This window comes from Lineus longissimus, chromosome 17 (genome assembly GCF_910592395.1).
Source record: "Lineus longissimus chromosome 17, tnLinLong1.2, whole genome shotgun sequence".
Taxonomy (NCBI): domain Eukaryota; kingdom Metazoa; phylum Nemertea; class Pilidiophora; order Heteronemertea; family Lineidae; genus Lineus; species Lineus longissimus.
Genome location: NC_088324.1, coordinates 5356497 through 5372826, shown reverse-complemented (window position 1 = coordinate 5372826; position 16330 = coordinate 5356497). Strand labels below are relative to the sequence as shown.

The 16330-nt window shown below is 41.4% G+C and overlaps 12 non-coding genes across 12 annotated transcripts; all 12 read right to left on the bottom strand.

Moving 5' to 3' along the window:
- Positions 1–232: 232 nt before the first annotated feature.
- On the bottom strand, positions 233–351 carry LOC135501937 (5S ribosomal RNA). Its single transcript, XR_010449681.1, has one exon. It is a non-coding gene; the product is annotated as a 5S ribosomal RNA (ribosomal RNA).
- A 1326-nt stretch (positions 352–1677) lies between these two features.
- On the bottom strand, positions 1678–1798 carry LOC135501954 (U5 spliceosomal RNA). The gene has a single exon (XR_010449695.1). It is a non-coding gene; the product is annotated as a U5 spliceosomal RNA (small nuclear RNA).
- Positions 1799–2199: 401 nt separating this feature from the next.
- Positions 2200–2318, bottom strand: LOC135501974 (5S ribosomal RNA). Its single transcript, XR_010449714.1, has one exon. It is a non-coding gene; the product is annotated as a 5S ribosomal RNA (ribosomal RNA).
- Positions 2319–3646: 1328 nt separating this feature from the next.
- On the bottom strand, positions 3647–3767 carry LOC135501953 (U5 spliceosomal RNA). Its single transcript, XR_010449694.1, has one exon. It is a non-coding gene; the product is annotated as a U5 spliceosomal RNA (small nuclear RNA).
- A 401-nt stretch (positions 3768–4168) lies between these two features.
- LOC135501970 (5S ribosomal RNA) lies at positions 4169–4287 on the bottom strand. The gene has a single exon (XR_010449710.1). It is a non-coding gene; the product is annotated as a 5S ribosomal RNA (ribosomal RNA).
- Positions 4288–5613: 1326 nt separating this feature from the next.
- On the bottom strand, positions 5614–5734 carry LOC135501952 (U5 spliceosomal RNA). Its single transcript, XR_010449693.1, has one exon. It is a non-coding gene; the product is annotated as a U5 spliceosomal RNA (small nuclear RNA).
- A 401-nt stretch (positions 5735–6135) lies between these two features.
- LOC135501958 (5S ribosomal RNA) lies at positions 6136–6254 on the bottom strand. The gene has a single exon (XR_010449699.1). It is a non-coding gene; the product is annotated as a 5S ribosomal RNA (ribosomal RNA).
- Positions 6255–7579: 1325 nt separating this feature from the next.
- On the bottom strand, positions 7580–7700 carry LOC135501951 (U5 spliceosomal RNA). Its single transcript, XR_010449692.1, has one exon. It is a non-coding gene; the product is annotated as a U5 spliceosomal RNA (small nuclear RNA).
- Positions 7701–8093: 393 nt separating this feature from the next.
- LOC135501946 (5S ribosomal RNA) lies at positions 8094–8212 on the bottom strand. Its single transcript, XR_010449689.1, has one exon. It is a non-coding gene; the product is annotated as a 5S ribosomal RNA (ribosomal RNA).
- Positions 8213–9538: 1326 nt separating this feature from the next.
- LOC135501950 (U5 spliceosomal RNA) lies at positions 9539–9659 on the bottom strand. Its single transcript, XR_010449691.1, has one exon. It is a non-coding gene; the product is annotated as a U5 spliceosomal RNA (small nuclear RNA).
- A 401-nt stretch (positions 9660–10060) lies between these two features.
- On the bottom strand, positions 10061–10179 carry LOC135501936 (5S ribosomal RNA). The gene has a single exon (XR_010449680.1). It is a non-coding gene; the product is annotated as a 5S ribosomal RNA (ribosomal RNA).
- A 1327-nt stretch (positions 10180–11506) lies between these two features.
- LOC135501948 (U5 spliceosomal RNA) lies at positions 11507–11627 on the bottom strand. Its single transcript, XR_010449690.1, has one exon. It is a non-coding gene; the product is annotated as a U5 spliceosomal RNA (small nuclear RNA).
- Positions 11628–16330: the final 4703 nt, after the last annotated feature.

Below are 16330 nucleotides of genomic sequence, written 5' to 3'. Positions count from 1 at the left end.
TGCGACTTTAAATTTTTGATGATACAATCAACATATTATTCAGCTCGTTGTGAGTTATGGCCCCATGCACGGCGTACATCCATGTCGGCCGTGCCAATTGCGGATTCAAAAAACATATAAGAAAGAACACCGACGCCTGCGTTATCTAACTTTGACCTTTAGTCAGTTCTAGCCGACTTAACCCTGCAATAATATTGGTCGATTATGCAAAAAGAAAAGGAAAAAAACCAAAAGTCTACAACACGTGGTATTCCGAGGCGGTCACCCATCCACGTACTAACCACGCTCGACGTTGCTTAACTTCGGTGATCGGACGAGAACCGGTGTTTTCAACGTGATATGGTCGTAGACATCGGAGGCAGACTTTTTGGGCTACTCATAACAGTAGGCCAGCGACGTAACCATCTTTTCGACAGTATACATGTGACAGTATATATTCAAAGTGTTTTGGCAGTAGTGGGCCTACTGTAACACTGATTGCCATTTGAGAGTCTCGAAATCGTGCAGTTTTACAACGAACCGAAATTCCGGATGGTCAGTAGTGACACCTGTGTATTTGTTTCGCCACTAAACATCTCGAGCAAACCGTGGTGTCTTGCAAAAGTGTCTTTCCCTTTCCCTCGCCCATCGAACATGCAGTGCCTGACTTCACTTCACCTCCCCGAAACACAAACATTACAGGTTTGATCAGTAAGGTAAGCCGTACGAGGAGCCCACGAAACATCATGGAAAAGGTAAACGGAGACTATAGGTTGATAACCAGGCGGGCGAGATTACGTTACTCGATCGAAGTCACCAACATATGTTTGTTCTATCTCCTAATAGCGCTTCTTCTTTAGACGAGCCCGAGTTCCGTAACATCGAAATGATCTACCAGATACAACCGTTTTGTCATCGATACGGCTGCTTCTCGTGCCTATAGTCCCCCTTTAAAAGAAAACGACAGCGCTCCGAGGCTTTGCAGTACACCGGAGTCATGGGCTCAGTACGCAATTATATCTGCTATATCGTCCGTGTACAAAATATTAATGTATACATACATTTTCGTGATTTAAAAAAAATCAAAGCTTCGAACTTTGCAGAAGTGCAGTCATATATCTTGTCAATGTCATCAGTGAATTTGTAAAAGTTCCAATGATTCAAAATTGTATTGTTTTATTTGCGTTTTCATGAGACATGTCAGAATATGACACAATACGCGGCCGTGTTTACTGCCCGTGAGAGAAAATATCTTTCCGATCCCGTAAAATCGAGAAAAGGAGTTCCTATTACAAAATCGACCTGGATTATCTTAGTTGATATTATTCAAAATTAAAAAAACACACCAAAATGTTGTTTGCAAATCAAATGACTAACATTCGAGGCGGTATTCGGGCATGACAGGGCTTTTTAAGCAGCGCATTTATCATATTTCATATATTTTTTGTCCCATGATTGCCGCCGGTCATCTGTGCAAGTGTGTGGAGGGTCGGCAGCAAGCTGACAAGGCCTTTGCCTTCTTTTAATTACCAACCTATGTGACTTGATTGTCCTTGTCAGACCTGGTGGAATTATCATGACTTTTGTTATCCACCCCTCCCCCTTTCGACTAATCCCCGATATGGTGGGGGGGGGGCGGATTTATTAGTCCCCATATCACCTTGAGGTTAGGGGGATTGGTCTTCCTTTGGTATTAACTACCCTGACAACGGCAGGGCTACAAAAAATGTCTATAGACTCATTAGAGTGTTCCTCTCCACGGAAATCTTTAGTAAAAGGCGAAAGATTTATGCGTGGGATTGAAGAGAAACCAGAGTGATGTGGTGAAGTCAGAGTTGTCTAGAGTTTGCCAAGTTCTTCATTATGCGCTTGGTTTTGGATAATGAGATACCTAGTAGTTTTTGATTCTCTAGACAACAGGAAAGCGTTGCAAGCTAAAAACTATTAATAACCAACACTTGCCACTATTGCCAAAAATGTTTTGATGTTGCGACTTTAAATTTTTGATGATACAATCAACATATTATTCAGCTCTTTGTGAGTTATGGCCCCATGCACGGCGTACATCCATGTCGGCCGTGCCAATTGCGGATTCAAAAAACATATAAGAAAGAACACCGACGCCTGTGTTATCTAACTTTGACCTTTAGTCAGTTCTAGCCGACTTAACCCTGCAATAATATTGGTCGATTATGCAAAAAGAAAAGGAAAAAAACCAAAAGTCTACAACACGTGGTATTCCGAGGCGGTCACCCATCCACGTACTAACCACGCTCGACGTTGCTTAACTTCGGTGATCGGACGAGAACCGGTGTTTTCAACGTGATATGGTCGTAGACATCGGAGGCAGACTTTTTGGGCTACTCATAACAGTAGGCCAGCGACGTAACCATCTTTTCGACAGTATACATGTGACAGTATATATTCAAAGTGTTTTGGCAGTAGTGGGCCTACTGTAACACTGATTGCCATTTGAGAGTCTCGAAATCGTGCAGTTTTACAACGAACCGAAATTCCGGATGGTCAGTAGTGACACCTGTGTATTTGTTTCGCCACTAAACATCTCGAGCAAACCGTGGTGTCTTGCAAAAGTGTCTTTCCCTTTCCCTCGCCCATCGAACATGCAGTGCCTGACTTCACTTCACCTCCCCGAAACACAAACATTACAGGTTTGATCAGTAAGGTAAGCCGTACGAGGAGCCCACGAAACATCATGGAAAAGGTAAACGGAGACTATAGGTTGATAACCAGGCGGGCGAGATTACGTTACTCGATCGAAGTCATCAACATATGTTTGTTCTATCTCCTAATAGCGCTTCTTCTTTAGACGAGCCCGAGTTCCGTAACATCGAAATAATCTACCAGATACAACCGTTTTGTCATCGATACGGCTGCTTCTCGTGCCTATAGTCCCCCTTTAAAAGAAAACGACAGCGCTCCGAGGCTTTGCAGTACACCGGAGTCATGGGCTCAGTACGCAATTATATCTGCTATATCGTCCGTGTACATAATATTAATGTATACATACATTTTCGTGATTTAAAAAAAATCAAAGCTTCGAACTTTGCAGAAGTGCAGTCATATATCTTGTCAATGTCATCAGTGAATTTGTAAAAGTTCCAATGATTCAAAATTTTATTGTTTTATTTGCGTTTTCATGAGACATGTCAGAATATGACACAATACGCGGCCGTGTTTACTGCCCGTGAGAGAAAATATCTTTCCGATCCCGTAAAATCGAGAAAAGGAGTTCCTATTACAAAATCGACCTGGATTATCTTAGTTGATATTATTCAAAATTAAAAAAACACACCAAAATGTTGTTTGCAAATCAAATGACTAACATTCGAGGCGGTATTCGGGCATGACAGGGCTTTTTAAGCAGCGCATTTATCATATTTCATATATTTTTTGTCCCATGATTGCCGCCGGTCATCTGTGCAAGTGTGTGGAGGGTCGGCAGCAAGCTGACAAGGCCTTTGCCTTCTTTTAATTACCAACCTATGTGACTTGATTGTCCTTGTCAGACCTGGTGGAATTATCATGACTTTTGTTATCCACCCCTCCCCCTTTCGACTAATCCCCGATATGGTGGGGGGGGGGGGCGGATTTATTAGTCCCCATACCACCTTGAGGTTAGGGGGATCGGTCTTCCTTTGGTATTAACTACCCTGACAACGGCAGGGCTACAAAAAATGTCTATAGACTCATTAGAGTGTTCCTCTCCACGGAAATCTTTAGTAAAAGGCGAAAGATTTATGCGTGGGATTGAAGAGAAACCAGAGTGATGTTGTGAAGTCAGAGTTGTCTAGAGTTTGCCAAGTTCTTCATTATGCGCTTGGTTTTGGATAATGAGATACCTAGTAGTTTTTGATTCTCTAGACAACAGGAAAGCGTTGCAAGCTAAAAACTATTAATAACCAACACTTGCCACTATTGCCAAAAATGTTTTGATGTTGCGACTTTAAATTTTTGATGATACAATCAACATATTATTCAGCTCGTTGTGAGTTATGGCCCCATGCACGGCGTACATCCATGTCGGCCGTGCCAATTGCGGATTCAAAAAACATATAAGAAAGAACACCGACGCCTGTGTTATCTAACTTTGACCTTTAGTCAGTTCTAGCCGACTTAACCCTGCAATAATATTGGTCGATTATGCAAAAAGAAAAGGAAAAAAACCAAAAGTCTACAACACGTGGTATTCCGAGGCGGTCACCCATCCACGTACTAACCACGCTCGACGTTGCTTAACTTCGGTGATCGGACGAGAACCGGTGTTTTCAACGTGATATGGTCGTAGACATCGGAGGCAGACTTTTTGGGCTACTCATAACAGTAGGCCAGCGACGTAACCATCTTTTCGACAGTATACATGTGACAGTATATATTCAAAGTGTTTTGGCAGTAGTGGGCCTACTGTAACACTGATTGCCATTTGAGAGTCTCGAAATCGTGCAGTTTTACAACGAACCGAAATTCCGGATGGTCAGTAGTGACACCTGTGTATTTGTTTCGCCACTAAACATCTCGAGCAAACCGTGGTGTCTTGCAAAAGTGTCTTTCCCTTTCCCTCGCCCATCGAACATGCAGTGCCTGACTTCACTTCACCTCCCCGAAACACAAACATTACAGGTTTGATCAGTAAGGTAAGCCGTACGAGGAGCCCACGAAACATCATGGAAAAGGTAAACGGAGACTATAGGTTGATAACCAGGCGGGCGAGATTACGTTACTCGATCGAAGTCACCAACATATGTTTGTTCTATCTCCTAATAGCGCTTCTTCTTTAGACGAGCCCGAGTTCCGTAACATCGAAATAATCTACCAGATACAACCGTTTTGTCATCGATACGGCTGCTTCTCGTGCCTATAGTCCCCCTTTAAAAGAAAACGACAGCGCTCCGAGGCTTTGCAGTACACCGGAGTCATGGGCTCAGTACGCAATTATATCTGCTATATCGTCCGTGTACATAATATTAATGTATACATACATTTTCGTGATTTAAAAAAAATCAAAGCTTCGAACTTTGCAGAAGTGCAGTCATATATCTTGTCAATGTCATCAGTGAATTTGTAAAAGTTCCAATGATTCAAAATTTTATTGTTTTATTTGCGTTTTCATGAGACATGTCAGAATATGACACAATACGCGGCCGTGTTTACTGCCCGTGAGAGAAAATATCTTTCCGATCCCGTAAAATCGAGAAAAGGAGTTCCTATTACAAAATCGACCTGGATTATCTTAGTTGATATTATTCAAAATTAAAAAAACACACCAAAATGTTGTTTGCAAATCAAATGACTAACATTCGAGGCGGTATTCGGGCATGACAGGGCTTTTTAAGCAGCGCATTTATCATATTTCATATATTTTTTGTCCCATGATTGCCGCCGGTCATCTGTGCAAGTGTGTGGAGGGTCGGCAGCAAGCTGACAAGGCCTTTGCCTTCTTTTAATTACCAACCTATGTGACTTGATTGTCCTTGTCAGACCTGGTGGAATTATCATGACTTTTGTTATCCACCCCTCCCCCTTTCGACTAATCCCCGATATGGTGGGGGGGGGGCGGATTTATTAGTCCCCATATCACCTTGAGGTTAGGGGGATCGGTCTTCCTTTGGTATTAACTACCCTGACAACGGCAGGGCTACAAAAAATGTCTATAGACTCATTAGAGTGTTCCTCTCCACGGAAATCTTTAGTAAAAGGCGAAAGATTTATGCGTGGGATTGAAGAGAAACCAGAGTGATGTTGTGAAGTCAGAGTTGTCTAGAGTTTGCCAAGTTCTTCATTATGCGCTTGGTTTTGGATAATGAGATACCTAGTAGTTTTTGATTCTCTAGACAACAGGAAAGCGTTGCAAGCTAAAAACTATTAATAACCAACACTTGCCACTATTGCCAAAAATGTTTTGATGTTGCGACTTTAAATTTTTGATGATACAATCAACATATTATTCAGCTCGTTGTGAGTTATGGCCCCATGCACGGCGTACATCCATGTCGGCCGTGCCAATTGCGGATTCAAAAAACATATAAGAAAGAACACCGACGCCTGTGTTATCTAACTTTGACCTTTAGTCAGTTCTAGCCGACTTAACCCTGCAATAATATTGGTCGATTATGCAAAAAGAAAAGGAAAAAAACCAAAAGTCTACAACACGTGGTATTCCGAGGCGGTCACCCATCCACGTACTAACCACGCTCGACGTTGCTTAACTTCGGTGATCGGACGAGAACCGGTGTTTTCAACGTGATATGGTCGTAGACATCGGAGGCAGACTTTTTGGGCTACTCATAACAGTAGGCCAGCGACGTAACCATCTTTTCGACAGTATACATGTGACAGTATATATTCAAAGTGTTTTGGCAGTAGTGGGCCTACTGTAACACTGATTGCCATTTGAGAGTCTCGAAATCGTGCAGTTTTACAACGAACCGAAATTCCGGATGGTCAGTAGTGACACCTGTGTATTTGTTTCGCCACTAAACATCTCGAGCAAACCGTGGTGTCTTGCAAAAGTGTCTTTCCCTTTCCCTCGCCCATCGAACATGCAGTGCCTGACTTCACTTCACCTCCCCGAAACACAAACATTACAGGTTTGATCAGTAAGGTAAGCCGTACGAGGAGCCCACGAAACATCATGGAAAAGGTAAACGGAGACTATAGGTTGATAACCAGGCGGGCGAGATTACGTTACTCGATCGAAGTCACCAACATATGTTTGTTCTATCTCCTAATAGCGCTTCTTCTTTAGACGAGCCCGAGTTCCGTAACATCGAAATAATCTACCAGATACAACCGTTTTGTCATCGATACGGCTGCTTCTCGTGCCTATAGTCCCCCTTTAAAAGAAAACGACAGCGCTCCGAGGCTTTGCAGTACACCGGAGTCATGGGCTCAGTACGCAATTATATCTGCTATATCGTCCGTGTACATAATATTAATGTATACATACATTTTCGTGATTTAAAAAAAATCAAAGCTTCGAACTTTGCAGAAGTGCAGTCATATATCTTGTCAATGTCATCAGTGAATTTGTAAAAGTTCCAATGATTCAAAATTTTATTGTTTTATTTGCGTTTTCATGAGACATGTCAGAATATGACACAATACGCGGCCGTGTTTACTGCCCGTGAGAGAAAATATCTTTCCGATCCCGTAAAATCGAGAAAAGGAGTTCCTATTACAAAATCGACCTGGATTATCTTAGTTGATATTATTCAAAATTAAAAAAACACACCAAAATGTTGTTTGCAAATCAAATGACTAACATTCGAGGCGGTATTCGGGCATGACAGGGCTTTTTAAGCAGCGCATTTATCATATTTCATATATTTTTTGTCCCATGATTGCCGCCGGTCATCTGTGCAAGTGTGTGGAGGGTCGGCAGCAAGCTGACAAGGCCTTTGCCTTCTTTTAATTACCAACGTATGTGACTTGATTGTCCTTGTCAGACCTGGTGGAATTATCATGACTTTTGTTATCCACCCCTCCCCCTTTCGACTAATCCCCGATATGGTGGGGGGGGGCGGATTTATTAGTCCCCATATCACCTTGAGGTTAGGGGGATCGGTCTTCCTTTGGTATTAACTACCCTGACAACGGCAGGGCTACAAAAAATGTCTATAGACTCATTAGAGTGTTCCTCTCCACGGAAATCTTTAGTAAAAGGCGAAAGATTTATGCGTGGGATTGAAGAGAAACCAGAGTGAAGTCAGAGTTGTCTAGAGTTTGCCAAATTCTTCATTATGCGCTTGGTTTTGGATAATGAGATACCTAGTAGTTTTTGATTCTCTAGACAACAGGAAAGCGTTGCAAGCTAAAAACTATTAATAACCAACACTTGTCACTATTGCCAAAAATGTTTTGATGTTGCGACTTTAAATTTTTGATGATACAATCAACATATTATTCAGCTCGTTGTGAGTTATGGCCCCATGCACGGCGTACATCCATGTCGGCCGTGCCAATTGCGGATTCAAAAAACATATAAGAAAGAACACCGACGCCTGCGTTATCTAACTTTGACCTTTAGTCAGTTCTAGCCGACTTAACCCTGCAATAATATTGGTCGATTATGCAAAAAGAAAAGGAAAAAAACCAAAAGTCTACAACACGTGGTATTCCGAGGCGGTCACCCATCCACGTACTAACCACGCTCGACGTTGCTTAACTTCGGTGATCGGACGAGAACCGGTGTTTTCAACGTGATATGGTCGTAGACATCGGAGGCAGACTTTTTGGGCTACTCATAACAGTAGGCCAGCGACGTAACCATCTTTTCGACAGTATACATGTGACAGTATATATTCAAAGTGTTTTGGCAGTAGTGGGCCTACTGTAACACTGATTGCCATTTGAGAGTCTCGAAATCGTGCAGTTTTACAACGAACCGAAATTCCGGATGGTCAGTAGTGACACCTGTGTATTTGTTTCGCCACTAAACATCTCGAGCAAACCGTGGTGTCTTGCAAAAGTGTCTTTCCCTTTCCCTCGCCCATCGAACATGCAGTGCCTGACTTCACTTCACCTCCCCGAAACACAAACATTACAGGTTTGATCAGTAAGGTAAGCCGTACGAGGAGCCCACGAAACATCATGGAAAAGGTAAACGGAGACTATAGGTTGATAACCAGGCGGGCGAGATTACGTTACTCGATCGAAGTCACCAACATATGTTTGTTCTATCTCCTAATAGCGCTTCTTCTTTAGACGAGCCCGAGTTCCGTAACATCGAAATGATCTACCAGATACAACCGTTTTGTCATCGATACGGCTGCTTCTCGTGCCTATAGTCCCCCTTTAAAAGAAAACGACAGCGCTCCGAGGCTTTGCAGTACACCGGAGTCATGGGCTCAGTACGCAATTATATCTGCTATATCGTCCGTGTACAAAATATTAATGTATACATACATTTTCGTGATTTAAAAAAAATCAAAGCTTCGAACTTTGCAGAAGTGCAGTCATATATCTTGTCAATGTCATCAGTGAATTTGTAAAAGTTCCAATGATTCAAAATTGTATTGTTTTATTTGCGTTTTCATGAGACATGTCAGAATATGACACAATACGCGGCCGTGTTTACTGCCCGTGAGAGAAAATATCTTTCCGATCCCGTAAAATCGAGAAAAGGAGTTCCTATTACAAAATCGACCTGGATTATCTTAGTTGATATTATTCAAAATTAAAAAAACACACCAAAATGTTGTTTGCAAATCAAATGACTAACATTCGAGGCGGTATTCGGGCATGACAGGGCTTTTTAAGCAGCGCATTTATCATATTTCATATATTTTTTGTCCCATGATTGCCGCCGGTCATCTGTGCAAGTGTGTGGAGGGTCGGCAGCAAGCTGACAAGGCCTTTGCCTTCTTTTAATTACCAACCTATGTGACTTGATTGTCCTTGTCAGACCTGGTGGAATTATCATGACTTTTGTTATCCACCCCTCCCCCTTTCGACTAATCCCCGATAGGGGGGGGGGGGGGCGGATTTATTAGTCCCCATATCACCTTGAGGTTAGGGGGATTGGTCTTCCTTTGGTATTAACTACCCTGACAACGGCAGGGCTACAAAAAATGTCTATAGACTCATTAGAGTGTTCCTCTCCACGGAAATCTTTAGTAAAAGGCGAAAGATTTATGCGTGGGATTGAAGAGAAACCAGAGTGATGTGGTGAAGTCAGAGTTGTCTAGAGTTTGCCAAGTTCTTCATTATGCGCTTGGTTTTGGATAATGAGATACCTAGTAGTTTTTGATTCTCTAGACAACAGGAAAGCGTTGCAAGCTAAAAACTATTAATAACCAACACTTGCCACTATTGCCAAAAATGTTTTGATGTTGCGACTTTAAATTTTTGATGATACAATCAACATATTATTCAGCTCTTTGTGAGTTATGGCCCCATGCACGGCGTACATCCATGTCGGCCGTGCCAATTGCGGATTCAAAAAACATATAAGAAAGAACACCGACGCCTGTGTTATCTAACTTTGACCTTTAGTCAGTTCTAGCCGACTTAACCCTGCAATAATATTGGTCGATTATGCAAAAAGAAAAGGAAAAAAACCAAAAGTCTACAACACGTGGTATTCCGAGGCGGTCACCCATCCACGTACTAACCACGCTCGACGTTGCTTAACTTCGGTGATCGGACGAGAACCGGTGTTTTCAACGTGATATGGTCGTAGACATCGGAGGCAGACTTTTTGGGCTACTCATAACAGTAGGCCAGCGACGTAACCATCTTTTCGACAGTATACATGTGACAGTATATATTCAAAGTGTTTTGGCAGTAGTGGGCCTACTGTAACACTGATTGCCATTTGAGAGTCTCGAAATCGTGCAGTTTTACAACGAACCGAAATTCCGGATGGTCAGTAGTGACACCTGTGTATTTGTTTCGCCACTAAACATCTCGAGCAAACCGTGGTGTCTTGCAAAAGTGTCTTTCCCTTTCCCTCGCCCATCGAACATGCAGTGCCTGACTTCACTTCACCTCCCCGAAACACAAACATTACAGGTTTGATCAGTAAGGTAAGCCGTACGAGGAGCCCACGAAACATCATGGAAAAGGTAAACGGAGACTATAGGTTGATAACCAGGCGGGCGAGATTACGTTACTCGATCGAAGTCATCAACATATGTTTGTTCTATCTCCTAATAGCGCTTCTTCTTTAGACGAGCCCGAGTTCCGTAACATCGAAATAATCTACCAGATACAACCGTTTTGTCATCGATACGGCTGCTTCTCGTGCCTATAGTCCCCCTTTAAAAGAAAACGACAGCGCTCCGAGGCTTTGCAGTACACCGGAGTCATGGGCTCAGTACGCAATTATATCTGCTATATCGTCCGTGTACATAATATTAATGTATACATACATTTTCGTGATTTAAAAAAAATCAAAGCTTCGAACTTTGCAGAAGTGCAGTCATATATCTTGTCAATGTCATCAGTGAATTTGTAAAAGTTCCAATGATTCAAAATTTTATTGTTTTATTTGCGTTTTCATGAGACATGTCAGAATATGACACAATACGCGGCCGTGTTTACTGCCCGTGAGAGAAAATATCTTTCCGATCCCGTAAAATCGAGAAAAGGAGTTCCTATTACAAAATCGACCTGGATTATCTTAGTTGATATTATTCAAAATTAAAAAAACACACCAAAATGTTGTTTGCAAATCAAATGACTAACATTCGAGGCGGTATTCGGGCATGACAGGGCTTTTTAAGCAGCGCATTTATCATATTTCATATATTTTTTGTCCCATGATTGCCGCCGGTCATCTGTGCAAGTGTGTGGAGGGTCGGCAGCAAGCTGACAAGGCCTTTGCCTTCTTTTAATTACCAACCTATGTGACTTGATTGTCCTTGTCAGACCTGGTGGAATTATCATGACTTTTGTTATCCACCCCTCCCCCTTTCGACTAATCCCCGATATGGTGGGGGGGGGGGCGGATTTATTAGTCCCCATATCACCTTGAGGTTAGGGGGATCGGTCTTCCTTTGGTATTAACTACCCTGACAACGGCAGGGCTACAAAAAATGTCTATAGACTCATTAGAGTGTTCCTCTCCACGGAAATCTTTAGTAAAAGGCGAAAGATTTATGCGTGGGATTGAAGAGAAACCAGAGTGATGTTGTGAAGTCAGAGTTGTCTAGAGTTTGCCAAGTTCTTCATTATGCGCTTGGTTTTGGATAATGAGATACCTAGTAGTTTTTGATTCTCTAGACAACAGGAAAGCGTTGCAAGCTAAAAACTATTAATAACCAACACTTGCCACTATTGCCAAAAATGTTTTGATGTTGCGACTTTAAATTTTTGATGATACAATCAACATATTATTCAGCTCGTTGTGAGTTATGGCCCCATGCACGGCGTACATCCATGTCGGCCGTGCCAATTGCGGATTCAAAAAACATATAAGAAAGAACACCGACGCCTGTGTTATCTAACTTTGACCTTTAGTCAGTTCTAGCCGACTTAACCCTGCAATAATATTGGTCGATTATGCAAAAAGAAAAGGAAAAAAACCAAAAGTCTACAACACGTGGTATTCCGAGGCGGTCACCCATCCACGTACTAACCACGCTCGACTATGGCCTGTTATGTGTAGCACTATGCGATTCACTGATTCATTCAATATTTCAGTCAGAAATCGAATGAATAGTTTCTTTAGTGAAAAATAAATCAAATAAATTGTCTATCGAATCGAATGATAGGTTGTTTTATCAAAAATGTATTGGAAAGAGTTTAAAATATCAAGACCGAGATCAAACAATCTCATTCGATTCTTACAAATCACCTATTCAATATTAATCGCATAATTCGTCATATAGATTAAAGTAGATTTCGATATAATCAAATAGTTCTTACAAAAAATTGAATGATAATTTGATTTCAAGAATGAATGTTCATTCGATTCCATATCAAATGAAAAGCAATATTCGATTTAAAAATCAAATGGTCTATTTGATTTAAATCGAATGACCTATTCGATTTAAATCGAATGAGTATTCGATTTCTAAATCAAATTGTCTCATTCGATTCTGCTCCTATTCCATTCGATTCTAATTGGTTGCTAGTTTGTCACGTGACTATGATTGACCAATCAAAATCGAATAGAAATCTACACAAAATCGAATGACCTATTCGGTTTTAAATCGAATGGTCTATTCGATTCTGCTCCTATTCCATTCGATTCTAATTGGTTGCTAGTTTGTCACGTGACTACGATTGACCAATCAAAATCGAATAGAAATCTACAAAAATCGAATGACATATTCAATTTTAAATCGAATGGTCTATTCGATTTTAAATCGAATGACCTATTCGATTTAAATCGAATGAGTATTCGATTTCAAAATCGTATATACTTCTTATTTGATTCTGAAATTGAATATACTTTGATTAAATTGAAAGATTTGGTGTAATTAAAATCGAAAATGCTTCGTTTTTTGACCAGTTAATGCGATATATTTGAATCTGATTTTGATCTATTTCTTTCACCTTTTGATTTTTTCTAAGTTATATTCGATTATGAATTTATAGTGTTTGATTTGATATACAACAAGAACAGTATTTTTTGTTGATAAATGTTTGAAAACAATCGAATGAATATGCAAAAAAATCAAATGATTGAGGGAAGAATCGAACAAAGTTGATTAAAATCGAATAGATAGGCACAAAAATCGAATTTTAATTGCAATGTTGCTCAAATCGAATTTTGCTACAAAAAACATGCCATACTCGACGTTGCTTAACTTCGGTGATCGGACGAGAACCGGTGTTTTCAACGTGATATGGTCGTAGACATCGGAGGCAGACTTTTTGGGCTACTCATAACAGTAGGCCAGCGACGTAACCATCTTTTCGACAGTATACATGTGACAGTATATATTCAAAGTGTTTTGGCAGTAGTGGGCCTACTGTAACACTGATTGCCATTTGAGAGTCTCGAAATCGTGCAGTTTTACAACGAACCGAAATTCCGGATGGTCAGTAGTGACACCTGTGTATTTGTTTCGCCACTAAACATCTCGAGCAAACCGTGGTGTCTTGCAAAAGTGTCTTTCCCTTTCCCTCGCCCATCGAACATGCAGTGCCTGACTTCACTTCACCTCCCCGAAGCATATTTCAACACGGGGCCGACGCACATCCCAAGTTCAGTGTACACATACGTCGGAAACAACAGTAAAATGTGGAGTTTCTTGTTAGCCGCCTATTTAGTAGCGCTCCAGGTTTCAGAAACTCCAAAGAACATGTATTTGCCAAAACAACTGGCATACTGTGTGAGAACCAAGAAATCAATCCAATCATTTTTTAGGAACTACGGTTAGGGGTTGGCCGCGCATGAATACAAGAAAACCCTCGCTAATGAGACCGTAGTTCATCAAGAGCAGAGGTGAGTCTTCTCAACTTTTAGGCCTGCTTTATGCAAATACCGTTGTAGATTGATGTCCAACATATTCCAAGCAACGTGCAACTCAATCATCAACCCGAAGAGCAACTGCCATGGCTGCTCAACCGACACCCGCCAAAACGGTATTCGCATGCGTTCAGGCATAATGAATTGTTCTCCGTTAACGCCGTGCCAGTTGGCCTATTATTTAGGCCCCTAAACACTGCCGCAGTATCAAACTTGTTAACCACGTCAGCATTGGGCATTGGGCATTGGGCATTTCTTGGCGTTGGTGCATGTTTTTGTGCCGATGAAAAAAGTTCAGGTTGCATGGAAAGTTCTCGTGAACTATAATGGCTGAGATCACCACGGCGATCAGCACCAACCACGCACCAAGCACAATTGTCTCAGACCTCGCATTTCAGGTATACGGTCTCCTGAACACGCCTAGGCGCCGTGTCGGGGATGAATCTCTAGGGGAGGGGTGGATAACAAAAGTCATGATAATTCCACCAGGTCAGACAAGGACAATCAAGTGGAATAGGTTGGTAATTAAAAGAAGGCAAAGGCCTTGCTAACCAGCGTAATGAATGCTGATATATTAGGTACCTCAAAGTTGTACGATGGTCGTGATGGACATTTTGCGGCTCATCAATGAAGGGGGTCTTTGATAGCTGAAACTATGAATTATTCAAGACACCAAACAATACAAGGGATCCTGTTGTTATTTGTCATTTGAAATCACATTTTAATTATTTAGAAATTATTGTTCTGAAAAAAATCAACCGTTATTTGTTGCCTGAATCTGAAGTGCATTTGCAAATTGCAGTGGAGTAAAAACGCTTAGTCATATCCTCGATTGTTATTTGAAATTAGTGCTGATTTCAGAAAGGGAGGGGGTACTAACTTCTGAAAGCAGTAAAGTTGTGGTGTTGGCCACCATAATAAGATTTCAAGTTCGAAAAGAAGATCATCCTGAAAGCAAGTGAATTAGAATAACTCGCAAGGGTTCATCTCTGAGCGCAGGCAATTCGCACCACTGTCTATTTTAAGCATGATGAATTCATCTCCAACATGGATAAATATGGACAAACACAGGATACCTATCGACGCGGACAAGACCATAACTTATTCATTATTTTCACTCCGCATATCTCAGGACCTGGCGCTTTTACGAAAGACGAAGGTATTTGATACACTGAACGCCCTGCCCCATTCAGGACCCACTGAGCAGTGACAATGCATTACGGGGCAGGATGGGTATTTTAGGTTGTCTTCTATTTTTGACTGTTCGTTATCCGACAGTCCGCCAATTCTCATTCATTTACCTTCCTGCTAAAACACAGTAGCGTGCGCAGTAGCATCAGCTATAGCATGCCATGAGATGAAGAGTTCGCCATTCACTTCCGTGAGGCTGTTCGTCAACGCATTCTATCAAGACTCATCAAGGGGACGCTTCCGTGACTATTTGAAGGACACGTTTTAAATGGACATTAGTTCGAAGGAAAAATTCGCGGAGGATACGTTACTCGGAATGTGCGCGTGTTATACATACCTAAAGGTAAGTTTTTTAGTGCTTGGAGTGACATTATCTTCAAATGCAGAAACGGTTTTCAAAATAATTGTTTTACCCTTTCCTGCATTGGGTGGGACTTGAATGTTTGTTTCTTACTGAATCTTTTCTGTCTTATCTAAACGATACAATTGAAATAGACTCAACGAACAATCTTCAATTTTTCACTGTTCCCCAAATTTAACCTCCCCTGTGTTCGCAGAAATATATCGAAAAATACAGTGGAAAGCAATGAGGAGATGGTCCAATGAAGGGATGGTCCGTCCCACGTGTATGGCTGGCCGGAATGGACATATTTCAGAATTAAGGGTGAACATGAATATGAATTATTGTCGGCATAATTCCAAATTATGATGACAAATCAGCCAATCAAAACCTCGGATCTCCAAAATATGCCTTTGCATAAAGCATGAATCATGATACCTCGCCTAAATTAGACCAAACAGAACTGGACATGTCCTTGTATTTATGGCACGGCATAAATCGCAAAATCACACTTCCGGCTTCGATAAATCACACTTCAGCCCGCAATTCACAGCCACGTGTATCTGATTGGTTATATGTTTTTGCCGAATGGACGTGCACCACTTATTCAGCTTTATGGCGGGGCATAATATTCGGGATAGCCAGTGTATTGATTGGTTAATTTATGCGCGGGAAAAATTAAGATTCATGCTCACCCCTAATTTAGAATTTTGTCCACCCCCGCCATACACGTGAGCTCGTTTCGTTAGCCTCGGTGGACTAGCATTAGCTCCCATGCCGCGAACACGGATTCGTACTCACTTTCAATGTACAATTTTAATTATGTGACCAAATTTCGAGTGACAAGAGGGTCTAAAAGTCATATAAAATTGAAATGGCAT